Source organism: Aotus nancymaae, unplaced genomic scaffold (assembly GCF_030222135.1).
Source record: "Aotus nancymaae isolate 86718 unplaced genomic scaffold, 86718_ANA_hifiasm-v0.15.2.pri h1tg000014l, whole genome shotgun sequence".
Taxonomy (NCBI): domain Eukaryota; kingdom Metazoa; phylum Chordata; class Mammalia; order Primates; family Aotidae; genus Aotus; species Aotus nancymaae.
The window spans coordinates 69,491,358-69,497,743 of NW_026988425.1; the positions used below are offsets into that span (position 1 = coordinate 69,491,358).

General features: G+C 38.1%; 1 pseudogene; it reads left to right on the top strand.

Moving 5' to 3' along the window:
- The first annotated feature begins 5,442 nt into the window (after positions 1 to 5,442).
- On the top strand, positions 5,443 to 6,030 carry LOC105723818 (high mobility group protein B1-like; annotated as a pseudogene).
- Positions 6,031 to 6,386: the final 356 nt, after the last annotated feature.

Sequence of the window (6,386 nt, forward strand, 5' to 3'; positions counted from 1 at the left end):
ATAACAAAGCTATAAATTTTGGGAATTGGCATATGTTTGTTTTTAGAAAAACTGTTAGAAATACAGTAGCAATGGGATGGATGCTTTAACATATACTTTGAATCTTTGCCAAATCAAGAAAGTAAAAATTAAGCACAAAAGAGGGATCTAACAAGGTAGATTTAATACATATGTATCAAACATAGTGACCTAGAAGCAATACATGTACATTTTCTGATGCCCATTTAACATTAACAACCCTCAAGAAGGCTTTAAACAGCAACAGATAGAGTTGAGTTGATTTGGCCTATTGCTAAAGGCATCTACCCCACCTGCTTTGTGGGAGGTCATCTGCTTTGAATCTCGAGTGTATCCAAGTCAGATTTAAACTCTGTAGGCCATTGGAGTTGTTCTCTGAATCATCTCCAACTCTGCAGGATACATAATAGAGCCACTTTTTGTTCTGGGACTTAGAGACAGGGTCTTATTTAACTTTGGCTATTTTTGTGCAGTCCATGGATCCTTGAAACAGAACGTTCTGCTTTGCCAATATCTGACTCACAGAAGACCTATCTATACACCTACCTGGTGGCTACTACCCAGTGACTCCTAACACCAATACCATGAGATTTGTTTTGAAAACCTTAGCTTATTGCAATATTACTTATAATTATGAAACATTAGAAACAACTGAAATGTCTATCAAAGAGAATTAATAAATAAAATGTAACATATTCACATTCTATTTTGATATGCATTATATTATTCTATTAGGATATGAATTGTTATAATGGCCATTAGAAGGAATGGATTGTTCCCATATATAATGTAATATATCCATGTATAAAGTATCTAAATAATACCAACACGTTATGTGAAGAATAGAGATTAATGGAATAAAATGTACATATCATTTATATACATTTAAAAAACACACAGAAGTAATACACCTTATAGTTTAAGACTATATATGTATATATGTGAAATTATTACCAGTAGACTGATTTGGATATACACTAGATTCATGCTATTTGCTTCTGTAGATTGCAGTAAAGAACTGGAACTATGGTTGGGGATGTCACTTTTATCTGTCTTACTTAGTTCGTTTTATATAAACAACCCTTGAGGCAAATATGAGAAGCTATTAATAAATGTCAATTAGGTTTTTTTGCATATGAATTGCATTTCTCTTTTTTTAAAGACTTCATTGAGTATAACTGATGTACACTAAAATGCACGTATTTAAAGTATACAATGTGATCAGTTTTTACATATACCCATGGAATCTGTACCACAATCAAGACAATGAACATTCATTAGCTGCAACAGTTTTCTCAGGCCCTTTTGTAATCCATTTCTTTGTTAGGCAGCCACTAATTTGTTTTCTATCATTATAGATTAATTTTATATAAACGGCATCCTACACTATGTACCCTTTCGGTGGAGGGGGATGTCCATCTGCTTTAATTTGGTAATTTCACAAGATAAAAACCACTTTAAAAATCTTGGAACTGCTGAAAACAATCTGGGGCATATAATCTGTGATTCAGAAAGGAGGAAATGAGGGTATCTGTGGAAAGTAGGTACCATTTGGGATAGATTCCCAAGCAGGAAGAATAAGCACATTTATAATAATGGCTTCCACATTCCCCACAATATTCCCTTCATGTAATCTTTTTATTTTTTTCATTTTGTGACAGTGCCTGAAACTGCACAGATGAGAGTCTTTTGGATAAGTAAGCTACCCATTTAAAAACAGTCGCTTTGCTGAGAATTTACTCATGGCAGCTGGTTCAGGGAGAAGCTTGTCATCCTAACCCTCACCCAAACTTAGCTTCATTAAGGAAATGGGTGTTTGGATCATAAGAGAGAGGAGCTAAGATGTGTTGAGGCATGGAGAATTGGGACTGTAGAAAGACTTGAGTGAGGCAGCAGCACCCCAGGAGACTTCGGGCAACACTAGGATATCAGAAACCAGGACCTAAGGAGGTGGGGAGGGCCAGAAAAGAATGTGAGAAGACCCCAGAGTTAATAGCCATCCCTTTCCTAATGTTCCCTATGGGCGGCTTCCTGATGAGAAACTCGAGGAAGAAATTCCCATCTGCTTGCATCTTCTATTCTCAACATCAGAGAATGACTATTCTTGAAATTCATCCTGATATTATTGCTCTGTGGATTAAACTGGCTCTTGTTTGCTAGGCTTGGAGTCCAAATACCAGATAAAACAGTGTTTCTGTGGAAAAATGTGCCCAAATGTTAAATAATTAATCTACAAAGAAAGTTTTAAAATGTAACCTGTTATACACCAGGGATTTCTTACATGTGTAAATCTTTGTAACAATGAGCTATGTTATAATGAAAATATTTTCACAGATATAATTCTTAATCTATAGCCAACATCAGTCATTAAAACATACTGTTCAGTCTTGGGGCCCATAAGTGGAAGATGTTATGGAGAAATTGGAAAGGAGCCAGGGGAGACAAAGTAACTGATGAAAGGTTTTGAAAAATAGCCCTTCAGGGAAAAGTCTACATTCATTCAGAGGAGAGAGGTGTGAGTATCAGTCTTCAAACTATAAAAGGATGTTACATTATTGACATCAGGTCTTTTTTCTTCTTGTCCACAGAGGGCAATATTAGAGGAAATGAGTTTAAACTGCAGCAGAGGAGATTTAGGCTAGTCAGGTGTCCCCAGCTTGAAGATGAGAGCTGCATTCTCAAGCTCCCAGGCCTCAGTTTCGTAAGACAGTAGGTCATTCTTGAGGGTTTGTTTTTTTTTTTTACCCAGCTCTGATCAGTGGCAGGCCAAGGTCACACGGCCCTCGTCTGCTTGAAGTTGTTTGCACACATTAGTATTTGGGAAACTAAGTTCTGTTCAAGAAGAGAAAATGTTTCAGGACTACATGGAGGGTAAAGTAAGGCAAGCATGAAGTTGCCTCATACGAGAAAAATCCAGACATGAAAAATCTCAGCCTTTGGTCCATCATTTTGTAAATCTGCTCAAAAGAGCATGGATTCACAGCAGTGTCCGGGAGGAGGGTGGTGTCAGCCCCACTGCTCCGTGGGGCGATTGGGCCACATCTCAGACACTGGGTGTCTGGTCTTGGCAGTCAGGATATCTTCCAGCTGTTGAAAAATTGGAGTGCCTCTAGAGGGGAGCAACGGGGACAGAAGAACCTGGAAACTGGATCAGATAAGGAGCAGTTGAAGGAACGATGTGTGTTGGCCTGAAGAAGATACGTTGCAGCGGGGACAAGAAGCTGTTTTCAAATATTTGAAGTGCTGTCAAGTGGAAGAGAGGTCAGAATTGTGTGGCTCCAAAAGATAAACGTAGGACCAATGAGTACGGGTCACCGGGACGGTGTCCACTGAAAAGAAGCATTTTATAATCATTAAAGATGGTCAAAGTCGATGGTGGTACTTAGTTACATAGGAAATGTTTGTATGAAGACTAGAGACACATAAAAATTAGGAGAAAGAATTTATGAGCTTTTTTTTGTTGGTCTCCTCAAGCAAATGAAACTTTGGAGAGAGATGACCTAGCAAAAGAATTTTTCTCTTGGTGATCAGGAAAGGCGGTCTTTGCAGACTGAACCACTAGAGGGAGTCAGGGCAGCAGTGTTGCAAGGCCGCTGTCCATTCTCTTCACCGAAGCAGCAAGTGATACCCAGACCTGGCACTCAGGTTCTAAGTTCCACTGCTTTCAATATCTCCCCCAAGAGTCTTTCTGGAATGTTTACATCTGATTAAATTCTTCAATGTCTGAGAGGCCTCTGTGTGTAGAGAGGCACAATTACTGCAATTCGTAGTCTGTTTACATCTTTATTTAATTATATAATAAACAATATTCTCTTAAAAATTCAAATACTCCTTAAATGACTAAAAATAAAAACTTATGCATTTAACAATGTGACATTTTCAAAATATTTAAATATTAATTTATAAACTAATTGAATTATCCTAAATATATGTAATATATAGTATATTTTAGATATATACTCCTAAAATCACAAATATCCTATATCTAAGTCTTTTAAATGCTACAAATGCCTAAAAGCAGAAACACACAAACGAATCACCACAATGATATGTATACAAAGTGATGAAGTTGGTTATATAGCTGAAAAGATTTCCAAGCAAAGTGTTGAAGGTGCCACCTGGTTTCTTCTTGGTGCTTATAGTAAAATACAAGAGAGGAGCGATAAATCGAGGGAAGAACTGTTAAACAAAAAGGAATCAAGACTTGATGGTTCTGAAAATTCTTAGTCTCTCCAAATGGCAAAAGATGTTAAAATTAAGAAATTACTTTTGAGCATGTGGCATAGAGATAAGTCCTGGCCTAGAGAAAAAGCCAAGTAGTGATTGTACAAGCTTTTGTTAAAATCTCAGGGAGATCAAGGGATCAGAGAGAGTAGAACTCAGTCATACAAAGGGCCCTCTCTAGAGATTAAGGGTATATCTCCCAGAACCTCTCAAATAATAGGGCCTTTTGGAAGCTTAATTGAGTTATTCTTCAACCATCTCAGCAGGAACTCAAGGTAGAAGAGGGCATAACTCGAAAAGAACCTTGGATGTGGCCTTTGTGTAAAGAGAAATTTAGTGGAGACCCACAAGTTATTTAAGAAAAGTATTTCAGCAAAAACATTGCCAAGTTAAACTGAAAGGGACAGAAAGAGTACAAAATGAAAGGAGGCTGTTAGAACTCCAAAATTCCACTGGCAGGAAGCAGAATGATAAAACTACTCAGCTGCAAACATGTGCTACTTTTCATGAAAAAAGGAAAGATGACTCAGAGGGCGGAACCAAGAGCTATGGTGAATTATTCTCAGCCCTTGAAATCTAATCAAAGAATTCTGACTAAAGTTTGCTAGGCTGGATTTTAAAACTACTTTGGATCATAACTCCTTTTTACCTTCCATTGCCCACCACTTCTTCCCTTTTTAACTAGAAATGTCTATAACTATTTTACTCTATGCATTCCTTCATTGTGCATTAGGAGCAAGATGATTTGTCTTTAGTTTTATAGATTGAGAGGAACTACGCTCAAGGAGCCTCATGCATACCTGGACCTGATTTAAATGATGAGATTCTGGACTTCTAGCAGATGCTGTAATGATATGAGGTTCTCAGGGACCTTGGGAAATAGTAAATGTATTTTGTATGTGAGAGGGATACAAATCATTGGAGGCCAAAAGGGTGAACTGAGGACAGATGCTAGAGTAGCTCCCACAATCCCCACCTCCTGGTTTCACCCTGTGGGATTTCTCCATGAGTGTGGATGGAACCTGTGATTTGCTTCTAACTAGCAGAATTTGGCAAAAATGATGAGATATATGTGATTGTGTGTTCGTGATTATATTATATAAGATTCTGAGTACATTGGGCTCTATAGAGCACTGGGGCAAGTGACAGCCAGATGGGCAGTGGACAACCCTGTGCCGCACTGAGGAAAAATAACTAAACATGGGCAAAAGGGATCCAAGGAAGCGGAGAGGCAAAGTGTTATTATATGCGTTCTTTGTGCAAATTTGTCAGGAGGCACATAAGAAGCAGCACCCAGATGGTTCAGTCAACTTCTCAGTTTTCTAGGAAGTGCTCAGAGAAGTGCAAGACCATGTCTGCTAAAGAGAAAGGGAAAGTTGAAGACATGGCAGAGGCGAACAAGGCTCGTTATGAAAGAGAAATGAAAACCCCTATCCCTCCTAAAGATCCTCTTAAGGACAAAAAGTAGCTCAAGGATCCCAATGCACCCAAGAGGCATTCTTTGGCCATTTTCTTCTTCTGTTCTAAGTATTGCCCAAAAATCGAAGGACAACATCTCGGCCTATCCATTGGTGAGTTGTAAAGAAATTGGGAGAGATGTGGAAGGGCACTGCCGCAGATGATAGGCAGTCTTATCCAAAGAAGGCTGCAAAGCTGCAGGAAAAACATGAAAAGGATATTGCTGCATACTGAGCTAAAGGAAAGCCTGATGCAGCAAAAATGGGAGTTGTCAAGTCTGAAAAAAAGCAAGAAAAGGAAGAGGAAGAAGATGAAGACGATGATGAATAAGTTGGTTCTAGCACAGTTTTTTCTTGTCTATAAAGCATTTAACCCCCCATATACAACTCACTTCTTTTAAAGAAAGACATTGAAATGCAAGGCTGTGTAACATTTGCTTTAAAATGATACATGTCTTTTTTGTATAGTTAATAAACATCTGAATGTGTCTTTAGCTAGCCCTGTCCTGGTGTATTTTCAATAGCCACTAACCTTTCCTGATACCGTATGGGGGTTGTAAACTGGAAAGGAAATTTAAAGCAGGTTCTTCTTGGTGCACAGCACTAATTAGTTATATATGAGGATGGTAGTTTTTTCATTTTCACTAGTCTCTGATTCAGCTTATATGAAATAATTGTTGTTTTGTT